Source organism: Wyeomyia smithii, chromosome 1 (assembly GCF_029784165.1).
Source record: "Wyeomyia smithii strain HCP4-BCI-WySm-NY-G18 chromosome 1, ASM2978416v1, whole genome shotgun sequence".
Taxonomy (NCBI): domain Eukaryota; kingdom Metazoa; phylum Arthropoda; class Insecta; order Diptera; family Culicidae; genus Wyeomyia; species Wyeomyia smithii.
Window position 1 is genome coordinate 83,404,029 of NC_073694.1, and position 14,864 is coordinate 83,418,892.

The following is a 14,864-nucleotide window of genomic DNA, read 5'->3' on the forward strand; positions in this document are numbered from 1 at the left end:
AACTACTTAACAATTATCTATCCATCTGCTAAACTGGCCCGCGCAACTAAGTAGAATCTAAAAGGAGGTTCAAACGTGTTCTTGTCGTTTTGTTGGGTGTAGACGGAGGGGAACGGGACTAGACTGGGGCATGGATGGATTTCAGGAAAACGTATATAAGGGTCATGTAGGGTAGGTCCCGGCTCGCCAAGACATCACGAACAGGAACAGCTGGCCGTCTACCTCCGGCCTGAAGGGAAGCTACAAGTTTAGATCTGGCGTCACGGTGAACAGGGCATGACCAAACAACGTGCTCTATGTCGTGATAACCTTCACCACAGGCACAGATACCGCTTTCTTCGAGCCCGATACGACGGAGATGCGCGTCAAATCTATAGTGGTTGGACATAAGCCGAGACATCACGCAAATGAAATCTCGACCTACATCCAACCCCTTGAACCACGGGTTCGTCGATACCTTGGGAATTATGGAATGTAACCACCTTCCCAGTTCCCCTTTAGTCCATGAATTTTGCCAACTGATGATCGTATTCTGACGTACAAATGCGAAAAATTCATTGTAAGCAATTGGTCTTTCATAAATATCGCCGTTTATTGCACCCACCTTAGCCAAAGAGTTCGCTTCTCATTGCCCGGTATTGAGCAGTGAGAAGGGACCCACGCTAAGGTAATTTGAAACGATTTTTCGGATAAAGCACTCAAATGTTCCCGTATTTTCCCCAGGAAATACGGAGAGTGCTTAACATCTTTCATCGATCGGAGAGCCTCAATAGAACTGAGACCATGGGCGCAACTACGGGGGGGCTATGGGGGCTTCAGCCCCCTCTAGAAAGTGTTTAGCCCCCCCTAGAATTTTCCAGAGAATGATTGTATTCAATATAAATACATTCCATACTACTTATCAGAGCATCAAAATCAACACAAATTGAGATGTCGTCATTCATTGGCTAAGAACTAGTTCTGCACCCAGGATCGTTCTCAAGCCTTGCTCTCTTACTCACCTTACCAGTCAGACAAGAGCTGTAGTAACTCGTGCTGTATCAAGAAGTTGTCGCCATTTTACTTGGTTTTGGGCTGTGTTTCACCAGTTCCTACGCCCCTTACTTTCTGTTGCCGGTAGGGTTTGCTGAAGAGAAGTGATTTCACAGGGTTGTCATCCGGCATCCTTACGACGTGACCGGCCCACCGCAACCTATTGTCTCTCGCCAGGTGCGCAATGGGGTTCTCTTCAAGCAGCGCTTGTAGCTAATGGTTCATGCGCTGTCGCCGTTATCCGTCGTCCGTTTGTACTCCACCGTAGATAGTCCACAGCACCTTCCGTTCGAAAACACCAAGAGGACTTCCGTAGAGAACTACCGGTTATATTAGAGTTTTGTAGTTTTTTGTATTGAAGTAGTCATGTCCGATCAGCACTGTGATTGGTGCGTACGTATGTAATGTCTGTGAAGAACGGGCCGTCGATGAGAACGTGGTCAATTGTTTTGCTGTACGTTGGTCGAGGAAAGAAGGGACTTTGGACTGCCAGCCCGTGGGAAGCTGCGAAGTTGGTGCATAGCTGGCCGTTGTCGTTCGTTACGGTGTACAGGCTGTGCGGGCCGATCACCGACTTATATAAGTTTTTCCTTCTGTTCATGTCCCCAATGACGATCTTGATGTCTCTACGCGAGCAGCTATCGTAAAGTTTCTCCAGCTGTGCGTAGAACGTTTCAGTGCACATTGGGAATAGTGTAGTTGTAGAACCAGCCTTTTATTCTCAACAAACACAATCTGTCGCTGATTGCCTGCCACTTCATCACACGACTCTGCATCCTGCACAGCACTATAAAACCGCTACCAACCTCATTGGTTGTGCCACCGCTTTGGTGGTACTGTGCCTTGCGGTCACAAATCCACCGTACCTTCTCTCCTTTCAGGTAAAGCTCCTGGAGCGCAACGATGTCGAAGTGGCGGGATTCTAGCTGATCCAGCGGAATCCAGTCGACATCCGGGGCGTTGAGCGATCTACTGTTACATGTACCGAGCTTCTAATCGTCGTCCTTATTTCGTCGGCTGGGTCATTGCCTATTGTTCCGGTTCGTTTTGAATTCTTGATTCTTCGTAGTATGTTTATTTTAGTGTGCTGCCTTATCAGGGCTGCGATGCCTAATCTCGCGACGGGGCTGCCGCCATAGGTGTAGCTGGCGAGACACCGCATTTCATAGTTCAGCCGGATCAGTCGCTGTTTGAGCCGCCCCTAGCCTGTGGGGTTCAGACAAGCTGCTCTCTAAGGAGAACAACTACCCCTTTCCTGTCAGCATACGACCAAGTTCCCACCGGTTCACCGGTTTTCTCTTGGTTGCTCGTATCACAGTCGGTAACACGTGTAGGTTGGAATAGGGCATTATGCCTTGAACCACACTGGGGTCTATTTTATTCCAGCTAGTACGGGTGTGCTGTTGAAAAGCACTGCCCAGCCATTTACCAAACCTGGCTCTCCTCAATATCGAATCAATGTTGCTGAAAGAGGTTGGCGTTGACGCTGTGTTCAAGATATTCAGTACATCTTCGGAGATTCTATTCCGAAGTGATTTTTTCTGCTGTTACGACACTATTTTAAGCGTTATTAAATAAGCATAATAAAACTCCTTTTTCCGTTTATTTTTAAATTTCATACATGAAAACTAGCCCCCCCCTAGAAATTTTCCTTAGTTGCGCCCATGACTGAGACTATCCGTAAAGATGAAATAATGGTCCGTGGGCATTTTTTCAATAATCCCTAGGGTGTACTGAATTGCAGCTAATTCTGCGACGTAAACAGAAGCAGGATTATCGAGCTTATAGGAGACGGCTAAATGATTATTGAAGATACCGAAGCCAGTGGACCCATCCAGAAGTGATCCGTCAGTGTAGAACATATTGTCGCAGTTGATGTTTCGATATTTATTGGAAAAAATTTTAGGGATCTGCTGCACGCGTAAATGATCCGGGATTCCACGAATTTCTTCTATCATGGATGTATCGAAGAACACAGTAGAATCAGAAGTATTTAATAAGTTGACACGATTTGGAATATTCGGAGAAGGGTTAATATTCTGAGACATGTGATTGAAATACAATGTCATAAAAAGGGTTTGAGAATTGAGTTCGATTAACCTTTCAAAATTTTCAATCACAGGACGGTTCAAGACCTCACATTTAATAAGAATACGAGAAGACAGGCTCCAGAAGCGGTTTTTCAATGGTAGAACTCCAGCTAAGACCTCCAGACTCATCGTATGGGTCGACTGCATGCATCCTAAGGCGATACGCAAACAACGATATTGTATTCGCTCCAGTTTGATCAAATGTGTGTTCGCTGCGGAGCGAAAGCAGAAACACCCGTATTCAATTACAGACAATATCGTTGTTTGGTAAAGCCTTATAAGGTCTCCTGGGTGGGCTCCCCACCATTGTCCGGTTATTGTACGAAGAAAATTCACTCTTTGTTGACATTTTTTCATCAGATACCTCACGTGACAACCCCAAGTGCTTTAAGAGTCGAACCAGACACCAAGATATTTGTGTTCCAAAACCTGAGAAATCGTTTTACCCATTAACTGTGTTTGAAGCTGAGCAGGTTCATGCTTCCTAGAAAAAACTACTATCTCAGTCTTCTCCGGAGAGAATTCGATACCTAGCTGTAAAGCCCAAGCAGACAAATTGTTCAAGGTATCTTGCAATGGTCCTTGCAAATCGGCAGCTTTGGCTCCTGTAACAGAGATTACACTGTCGTCTGCAAGTTGTCTTATCGTGCATGAATTTGCCAGACATTCGTCGATGTCATTTACATAAAAGTTGTAAAGAAGGGGGCTTAAACATGAGCCCTGAGGAAGACCCATGTAGCTAATGCGAAAAATTGCCAAATCGCCTTCGTAAAATGCATGTGCTTTTCGGACAACTAATTGTGCAAAAAATTGTTCAGAATTGGAGTAAATCCTTGTCGGTGAAGTTTACCCGAAAGACTGTCAATAGAAACGGAATCAAAAGCCCCCTTAATGTCCAAGAACGCAGACGCCATTTGTTCTTTGCGAGCATACGCCAACTGAATATCTGTTGAAAGCAACGCAAGACAATCATTCGTCCCTCTGGCACGGCGGAAGCCAAACTGGGTATCTGATAGTAGACCATTTGATTCAACCCAGTGGTCTAAGCGACGGAGTATCATTTTTTCCATCAATTTCCGGATACAGGATAGCATTGCAATCGGCCTATAAGAGTTGTGATCAGAAGCTGGTTTTCCTGGTTTTTGGATGGCGATCACCTTCACTTGCCTCCAATCCTGCGGTACAATGTTTTGCTCCAGGAACTTATTGAACAAGTTCAACAAGCGCCTCTTGGCATTGCTGGGTAGATTCTTCAACAAGTTGAATTTGATTCTATCTAACCCAGGCGCGTTATTGTTACAGGACAGGAGGGCAACTGAAAATTCTGCCATCGTAAAAGGTGATTCTATCGCGTCGTGGCCCGGAGACGCATCGCGAACAATGTTGTGCTCAGGAACAGAGTCCGGACATACTTTCCTGGCAAAATCAAATATCCACCGACTTGAAGACTCCTCGCTTTCGTTGACCGTTACGCGATTCTGCATTCTTCGGGCTGTGTTCCAAAGAGTGCTCATCGATGTCTCCCTCGACGTCTCGTTCACGAACCGACGCCAATATCCGCGTTTCTTTGCTTTAGCCAAGCTTTTAAGCTTGGTATCAAGCTCCGAATACCGTAAATAGTCGCCAGGTATACCTCCCTTCTGGAAGGCCAAAAACGCGTCGGATCTTTGCGTGTAGACATCGGAGCACTCTTGGTCCCACCACGGAGTGAGAGGCCGTTCTTTGATCGTTACGCCGGGATATTTCTTCGTTTGGGCTTGCAACGCGGCGTCGAGAATCAAGCCCGCGAGGAGGTTGTATTCTTCGCTTTTGAAATCATTTCCTCGTATAACTTCCAATCGACATTCCGTGTGAGGTCATACGGAATGTCAATTGGTCGCATGCGAGTTGACCCGTTAGTAATTGAAATAAGAATAGGCAAATGGTCGCTACCGTGAGGATCGAGGATTACCTTCCATGTGCAATCCAACCGTAGCGACGTCGAACATAAGGATAGATCCAAAGCGCTTGGGCGCGCTGGAGGTTTCGAGATACGTGTCATTTCACCGTTGTTTAAAATAGTCATGTCGAAGTCATCGCAAAGGTTATAGATTAAAGAGGAGCGGTTATCATTGTAAGGGGAACCCCAAGCCACACCATGAGAGTTGAAGTCTCCCAAAATCAAACGCGGCGAGGGGAGAAGTTCTATTAAATCAAAGAGCAGCCGTTGCCCAACCTGTGCTCTGGGAGGAATATATATTGAGGCAATACAAAGCTCTTTACCTTGTATTGTCATTTGACATGCGACAACTTCGATGCCTGGAATCGAGGGGAGGTTAATACGATAGAAAGAATAGCACTTTTTAATCCCTAAAAGTACTCCTCCATATGGGGTGTCTCGATCAAGGCGAATAATATTAAAATCATGGAAGTTAAGATCAGTATTGGAAGTAAGCCAAGTTACGCAAAGGGAAAATGCATCGCATTTGTTTTTATTTATCAAAACTTTGAATGAATCGATTTTTGGTAAAATACTTCTGCAATTCCACTGTAAAACAGTGATAGAATCCTTCAAACTAGCAGTTGAATAAGCCATCGAAGGATACGATCGCTGCAAGGAGGGGCCATTGGGCAGTCAACTGCTTCAAAAATGATTTAACTGTTGGGAGGAGCGCTGTAAGAAAGTTTTTAATAGGATCAGGTATATTGAAATTTTCGAAAATCCAGTCCACAATATTAGAAAAATTCGCCAATCCAGCATTTGTTTTGTCAACTGGATGTTCAAAAGGAGCAACTGGGGTTTTAGATGTTCCTGGAAGTGCTGGGAACTCCTTCTGAGACTTTAAATTGCCAAGCCCAGGAGGGGTCTGCTTCGGTTTTTCCGTAGCACCTTTAGTTTTTGTTGTACTGTTCTTTCCACTTTGGGAAGTCTTAGGACCTTTTCTGGGAAGCTTAGGGGAGGAAAGATTTTTCCTCTTTCTAGACTCCCAAGATTGGCAAAAGAAGTTCCCTCTAGTGGTTCGTCAGAGTCGGTTTCATCTGAAGACAACAGATCAAAGGGGTTCGCTGTTACGGTAGAAGTGGTCGTGGTCTTCTTGAGCATATCAGCGTAAGAACGCTTTGAACGCTCTTTGAGAGACCGTTTTAATTTATCCTTGCGCTGCATGTACACCGCGCATGTGGAGAGCTCATGCTGATTCTCCCCGCAGTGGATACATTTTTCAGCATTCGCACTACAGGAATCGTCGGCATGGTTCTCTCCACACTTACCGCACCGTGCCTTATTGCAACAGTAGGCGGCTGTGTGACCTAACTGCTTGCAATTGGTGCAGTTCATTAAACGGGGCACAAATAAGCGCACAGAAAGACGAACCCGGTGGATCAAGACGTGGCTCGGCAATGCAGACCCGGCGAACGTGACACGAAACGAGTCTGACGGAGTGTAAACTTATTTGTCGCTGACGAGCGACACAGATCGCAATTGTTTTACCTCTAATACTTTAACCTCAGGAAGGCTGCTGTTTTTAAAACAGCCTACAGCATCCTTCAAGAGGCACTCGACGGACAAACTCGGATCGGTCACGACGCCGTCGATCTCCACGTCTCGGGCCGGTATGTATACGCGATACTCCCGAGTAAAGAGCTCGAAACAAGCTATATCGTTGGCCTGTTTCAGGTCATTGACCACAACACGGAGCTTGTTTGGTCTAACCTTGATTATTTCAGTCACGGCCTTGAAGCGTGACGTCAGGTCTTTCGAAATTTGTATAATGTTCAGGGATTTCGACTTAGGTCCTGCTTTTGGCCGGAAATATACAACGAAACGTGAACCTGCTGTTTCGTCAAGGTAAAGCCTGGCACGAGGGGGAACTGGAGAGTGGACAGCGGGGGAAGGAGCAGGAGGGACAGGGTCAGGAGGGTTCGGTGTCGGAGGATCGGGGATTGAGGTATCCACTTCCATTGTGTTAAGGCTAGCGTCCTAACACCGACAAGAAACACGTACCTTTTCTTTGATTTCAAGCGATGCGTTGTCTTCGACAATGTGGTCACGCAATCGTTGGGTGCAGCAGCCGGCAGCCGGCAGCTGTGCGGATTTACACTTTCTTTTTCGTAGCTCTGGTTGTCTTCAACACAGCTAAACACCGAAACGTTCGGTTCAGCAGCGGCGGCGCAGCTACGCAGCAACAAAGCAAACAATAGCGGATGACCTTCAAAGCGGAATTATTTTGCACTGCACAGCACTCGTAAGACCGGGACCGGGCAAGCGATGCCTTTTGTTCGATTACTTTTTGCGAATATGAGATAAGTCTTTCATTTGGAATAACTTTCCTAGTTCTGACTTTATCCAAATTATTTTGCTTAGATTTTCTCCTACGATCAAGAGGTCATCTACGTACAAAATTAGGATCAATCCTTGTTGTTTGTTTCTATAAACACAAGAATCACTTTTTATTTGTAAGAATCTCAAGTTTGTAATTTCTTTGTCAAAGCGCTTGTTCCAACTTCTGCTTGCCTGTTTTAAACCATACAGACTTTTCTGCAAAAGAACAATTTGACCTTTTCCTATTTCATCATTGGGAAGTTGCATATAGATAACCTCCTCTAACTCCCCTTTCAGAAAGGCTGTCGTTACATCCATTTGATGGATGTGCAGTTTCATCTCATTAGCCACGGATAAAACTGTCCTAACACTTTCCATTCTTGCAACTGGGGAAAATGTTTCACCGTAATCAAATCCAGGACATTGCGAACATCCTTTAGCCACTAGCCGTGCCTTGTAGCGCCCGTCTTCTTCAATATTGAAAACCCATTTCGAAAGAATAGCCTTCTTATTTATATTTCTATCTGCCACATCCCATGTATGATTGTCTTCTAATGATTTAATCTCACTATCAATAGCAGTTTTCCACTGCGCCCAATCATCACGTTTCTTCAACTGCTCAATGGTTTGTGGGATAGGGTTTTCATCTGACGTTACTGCTGCTACCTTTGCCATTTGATAATCATTATACCTTGCCGGTAACTTTCTATATCGATCACTCCTCCTCAGTATTGGTGTTGTTGTAGCATTTTTTGCAGGCTGATCCTCGGAAGTGCTTTCATAGTCACTCTCCATCGAGATTTTGTCCTTCTTCTTGCCCTTCATTTTCAGGAATGTTTTCATCTCTCTCATCGTGTTCTTCAATCTGTTTGTTCTGCATAACAGTGATGTACTCGATATTCGAAACCTTATCAGGGGATTTATGCTCAACTCTATCTACAAGATGATCAAATTGATCTCTATAGAGTTTGTCTTCATCGAAAACTATACTTCTAGAAGTTTCTATTTTCCGAGATTGTTTATTCCAAAGCCTGTATCCATTATTTGCGTAACCCACAAAAAAGGCGTTTGGTTTTCGAATCAAGTTTATGTCGTTTTTCCTTTGGAATTTGAGCATAAGCCGTACTTCCAAATATTCTTAGATTACTCAAATCTGGCTGTTTGTTGAAGAACATTTCGTATGGAGTCTTGTTTTCCACAAGTCCATTCGTGGGGCATCTATTCGTTATATAAACAGCACAATGCAATGCTTCTCCCCACATATCCTTCGGCATTCCGCTTTCATGTAGCATTGCCCGAACTTTTTCCATCAAAGTCCGATTGATTCTTTCACTTACACCATTCTGCTGGGGTGTGTAAGAGACTGTGAATATCATTTGAATTCCATTTTCTTTACAAACCTTTTTGAATTCATTTACAATGTATTCACCCCCGTTATCGCATCTTATCTTGGAGATATTTCGACTGAAATGTCTTTCAACCAAGATTTTGTATTCTCCAAACGTTTCCAAAACTTCACTTTTCCTTGCTATTAAATAAGCAATCGTGAAGTGCGTATAATCATCGGTAAATGTCACAAAATACCGATAGCCATTATACGCCGTTTCTTCCATTGATCCACACACATCTGAGTGAATTATTTCAAGCGGCCTGCTCGATCTAGGAAGGCTCATTTGCTCAAAGCGCTTACTACTTTGTTTTCCTGCTAGGCAGCTTTCGCATACTCCTAGATTTTTCGCTTTTGAACAAAGGTTGATTCCCTCAACCATTTTATTTCTTACCAGTTTCTCTATACCTGAAAAACTTAAATGTCCCAGCCGCCTATGCAGCTTATCAATACTTATGGGCTTTAAACCAAGCAACGCAGTTGGGTCGACTTTAAAATCAAGAGTGAAATCCAAGCAATAACCTCACCAAAGCTTAGGAATGAGACAATGTGGATGAGGAATGTCATCTACAAAAATAACCTTTTTGCCTATCTCATTACATTTTCTGACCGAAAGTAGATTGGATTCAAGACCAGGAATAAACAAGACCAGACAGTGCAACCGGAGTAATTTTATTTAATCCAATTACAGTTTTTAATCTTATTTTTCCTAACTTCGTAGCCCGAAGCTCCTGGCCTGATTTGGCGGTAGTTATGGTTATCGGTTTTTCCAAAACCCGGACATCTTCCAGCAATGCCTCGTCTCGCACCATATGCTCTGTAGCCCCAGAGTCTACGATGAATCGAACCGTCTTTTCTCTCTTGGGGGGTACTGCCCGTACGCCCGCCATCATTTCGTGTCCAGCAGTCCTTTTGTTCTTCTTTTTCTCGCTTTTTACTGTTGGACAGCGGCTTTTGTAGTGTCCGTATTCCTGGCATCCAAAACATTGGACATCTTTTCTGGCTGATTGGTTCACCAGGGCCACACTGGAGCTATCCGGTTGTCCACCAGCCTTCTGAAACGTTCGCGTCAAAATGTCCATCGCTTGCTTCGCGTAGGTAACCCCTGCGAATTTGTTGAGAACGTCATTGTTGACCGCCATGACTATCTCATCTATCGCGTCGATGTCCTCCTCTACTCTCTTGCGGTATTTTTCGACACGAGCAGCTTCCTCCTCCGGTGTAGCACCAGGACTTGGCATCGCGAACACTTCTTCTTCCGGTGTGTGCTTCAGGCAGTGGATAAGGTCCATCTTGGCCAGATGGTGTTCTACTCTCCACTTCCACGCGACGAAGTTGCTCTCCGTCCCGTCGAACACGTGGCTTCTATCTCCTCGGATGAACCCCATCTGAACGTACGACCTCTCGGTAGTAACCCTACCAGTCCGGTCACTTCCTGCCTGAAGTCCGCTAGCCGCTGGTCCTCCACTTGCACCGTTAGTAGCTGGTTCCGTAGACATCTTGGTGGGCTGGGCCCATAACCTGTTGAACTTCGTTGATTCCTGGTATATTAGTTAACCACTAATATAGTAATTTAAGTTAAACCACTTGATTACTGTTTGGAAAACGATAAATATATTTCTATTACTTATCGATAGTCAGTATAATTGGACTTAGTCAAATAGCGATATATAAACTACTTAACAATTATCTATCTATCTGCTAAACTGGCCGCGTAACTAAGTAGAACATAACAAATGAATCTATCTGACAACATGGTTGTTCTGTCACAGTTGATTCTGCTCTATTGCTATTGGTGGAACGACTGGAAAGAGAATTGTTTACCAAAACAGTGTTGTTGTGATAACCTCACAGGTATGGCGTTAGTGCGCGAATATAAATTAATATTAATCACTGTTTATTTTCAGGTATTGCAACAAGGATGTCCGCAAGGAGGTGTTCTTTCGCCACTTATGTGGTCTTTGGTGGTGGACGATCTTATCAAAAGCTTAGAGGCAAAAGGTTTCGAAGTTGTGGGCTTTGCAGATGACATAGTCATTTTGGTAAGAGGAAAGTTCGACAACATAGTTTCGGAAAGAATGCAGGAGGCTCTAAAGTATACCCAGTCTTGGTCTCTCGAGCTTGGAGGAGTAGAAATTCCATTCAGTGAACAGGTTAAATACTTAGGAGTTATCCTTGATGCCAAGCTAAACTGGAATGCACATCTTGACTATGCAATCAACAAGGCGGTCAGTGCATTATGGTTGTGCTCCAAAACCGTTGGGAGAAAGTGGGGCTTGAGACCGAAAATGGTGATGTGGATATTCACATCTATTATACGTCCAAAACTGACCTACGCTGCGTTAGTGTGGTGGCCAGAAACCAAAGAGTCCACCGCTAGAACAAAGCTAGATAAAGTTCAACGACTTGCGTGCATTGCTATAACAGGAGCAATGAAAAGCACCCCGTCAAAAGCTCTTGATTGAGGCTCAAAAGAACAAAAACTATCTTGTCAGGTGATCTTGTGGGTCACCTGACTATACTGAACTTTTTTAAAAGAGGGCCAGTGATGAGTATACATGGAGACTAGATAGCACCTTAGGACAATCATGATATTCCCTACAAGGTATGCGAAACGTCGCGTACGGACTGGGAAGTCGGAGTTCCTTATGTCCGTCCAGGTTCAATGATATTTTTCACAGATGGCTCAAAAATAGGTACCAAAACTGGTGCAGGAATCTTCGGCCCTGGAATTAATGTTTCAGTGGCAATGGGACACTGGCCAACAGTGTTTCAAGCAGAGATTTTTGCAATCCTAGAATGTGCGAATGTGTGTCTGACTAGGAAATACAAACATGCAAATATTTGTATTTTCTCTAACAGTCAAGCAGCACTGAATACACTTGGTGCTTATAAATGTACATCCAAGATTGTCTGGGAATGTATTCTCACATTGCGACAGCTATGTCAAACAAACTCAGTAAATTATTAGCAGTCAACAGCTTTCCGGAGAAAAAAATTACGTGCTAGGTATATCTTGATCACCATACCTCACCTAACCGAATCCTTTTTCAAGAAAGACGATCGCGTGTGCCATATAAACGTAGAGCAAGCACCCTTTTGAAGATATTACTTTAAAAACTACGTATGTTTGGAGACCCCTCCCAGCTGGTCTCGAGGTACGATGCTGGCCTAACAAGCCAGTTGTCGTAGGTTCGATTCTCGTCTCGGGAGAAACTGTTAAGCCTGTATTACACTCTTTGACCGAGCGTCAAATATTTGTCACTTTTTGACAGATAAAAATTTGGTCAAATATAATTGTTTGTCACTCTCCAATTTTAACATGGGGCAAACACGGGCAAACAACAATCATGATTTCAAATAAATTCGACCAGCGGGGGCCTAGTGTGGTTGGTAACGTCTCCGCCAACCACGCTTGACGCCTGGGTTCGAATCCCACCGCCGACATATGTGTCGATGGTTGTGAGGTGGCGTGATCCACTCACAACCAACCCAACTGGTCTAGATTCAATCCTAGCCGACACCGGGAGATTTTCTGAGGCGAAAAATCTCTGGGATCACGCCTTCCATCGCATGAGGAAGTAAAGCCGTTGGCGCCGGTCCGTTAATAAACGGGTCGTGAGTTAGGGTCCTGGGTGTGGAGTCGCCTCCCTGGGCGTCGGTGATTGGCCACAAAAGTGGCGGAAAAAGACCGACGGAAAATAAGCGAGAATAAAAAAAAAACTCAATAAATTTGTATTGGGTTCCAGGACATTGTGGCATTGGTGGGAATGAAAATTCTGACGAACTTGCAAAACAAGGATCTTACTCACAGTTTGTCGGCCCAGAACCTTTCTGCGGTATATCAAACTGTGCAGTGAAAATGGAGCTTAAACGCTTGGAGGAACAAAAAGTGATAACCAATTGGTTGGATGTCAAAAAGTGTTCCCAATCTAAAAGATTTATAACACCGAACGAGAATCATTCGAAAAAGCTCCTAGAGCTCAACAAAAGAGCTCTTTGTACATACGTCGGCCTAGTAACGGGGCACTGTCCGAGTAGATATCATTTAAAGGACATTGGCCGGGTTCAGGATGATATTTGTCGCTTTTGTAAAATGGAAAGCGAGACATCGGAACATCTGCTGTGCAGTTGTGGTGCATTATTTAAACGCAGATCAAGGTTTCTTGGCAGTGGCTGTTTACAGCCCAAAGAGATTTGGTCTTTGAATCCTGGGAAGGTGATTGGCTTCATAAACCATGTTTCACCTGACTGGGAGCTTGTCGGTGCGGGTACCTGATCACTCAACAATAGTGATCAATGTATTTTGCAAGGGGACACGTAGAGCAATTGACTGGGATATATTACAAAAGTTCACATCAATGGACAACGTAATTCTAATTCCCTAACAAAAAAATGTTTAGAGTTATCTGTTTTACAAACAAATCACAGTTTCTGGTGAAAATGTTGCATTTTGGTCTTTAAACTTTAAACACATTCAAACATAGCTTAACATTTTAGAACGGTTTTCTAAGTTATTTTTTCTACTCAATTTAGTCATTTTTTACGCGTTTTCATCAAAATTTGAGACAAAACCCTCGCATAAAAAGACTGCTGTATAATTATTGGAATACTAAGCCATTCACCACAAAATGCTGGTCAGGTGAGTGAAGCGGCGATTACGATTTTGCTCTGCATGCACAGTATTGTCAATTGCGAAACAATTTTTTTCGCAAGAGGCAGGAAAACCATCTTAGAAGTGCGCGGGTATATGCAATCTGTTGGTGTCTTTTACCAAAAGAGTCAAATTTCCGCACTGTTTGTTCTGGACATTTAGGTAAGGAACCATTCAAATATTACATAACGCGGAATTCGGCAATTTTCAATACCCACCCACCCCCATATAACGCAATCTACATGTCCCTTATATACGTTTTCCTGAAATCCATCCACGCCCCAGTCTAGTCCTGTTCCCTTCCGCCTACATCCAACCAAACGACAAGAACACCTTAAGACTCCGGATCCGGAAACAGCAACCAGACCCGCACGATACTCCCGAGGGAGACAACCCAATATGCCAGTCCGTAACATCTTGGCCCAGTAGTGGAACATATTACATATGCTGCTTACCAATGGCAATGGAGAACCATCAAACAACAAACCAGTGCTTTTAATGCAAAACATTCTAGCTTTAAGTTAGATTTAGTTTCAGCTCGTAGTCGGCAGCGAGGATAAACAATTTGCTTTTAGTTATTAAGATACTTTAGAAAGTAAGCTACCAGATATAATTGGCGTCGTTAAACATTAATTTGTATTTGTGCCGTGTCAAATAAATTATAGATGAAAAAAAAAATCGTAGCAATCCACAATTACATTTTTATTTTTTGCTTGACAATTTTTTTCATTTGCCTTCAACTACATTCGCTGTATTACGAAGACAGGTAATATACGTTTATTATGGTAAAGCTTAAAATAATAATATATCATCTGACAATTTTGAAATGTAAAAAGAGATTCTGAATGAATCTTAGTAAATAAACAAAAAAATCACAAGCATTCGCAGGCTCTTACTCTTCTATAAATGTATATATTTAGGAATTTACTCTTTCGATACTATCCGGTGACGACTATTTAGTGAATATCGAAGATAAAATTAAATAGATATCCGTTGCAAAAATTTACAATTCTCGTTGAGTAATTTACTGCCTGTGATCGCATAGATGTAACATTCGACATTTTATGGATTTCGTGCTTTTTATTGGGAAATGCTTAGAATAGTATGTACTTTTCACATCTAAATAAATATGCTTATGTTTGTTTGAAAAAAGTCGTAAAAAATACCAAGTTGTTTTGTCACATAGCGTGAATAACCGCATAATTGTCACACTACTTAACTTTTCCAACTTTTTTGTCAAAAAAGTTTGCATCTGAATCCACATCTGCATCCTTTGGAACTCGGAAGTTATGCTGGTCCGGTAACCAACCACCAGTGATCCGTTTCTGATGTTCAGCTCATGCTTGTTGAATACATGAAAAAAATCATTTTCCCTGTGATATATTCCAAAAATAGCTTGAA

At 43.3% G+C, this 14,864-nt stretch overlaps 1 protein-coding gene and 1 non-coding gene across 2 annotated transcripts in view; both read right to left on the reverse strand.

Moving 5' to 3' along the window:
* Positions 1 to 14,864, reverse strand: part of LOC129717835 (uncharacterized) — an 879,733-nt gene that overhangs the window by 12,681 nt on the left and 852,188 nt on the right. The window lies entirely within an intron of this gene.
* Positions 11,744 to 11,911, reverse strand: LOC129719249 (U11 spliceosomal RNA). Its single transcript, XR_008727169.1, has one exon. It is a non-coding gene; the product is annotated as a U11 spliceosomal RNA (small nuclear RNA).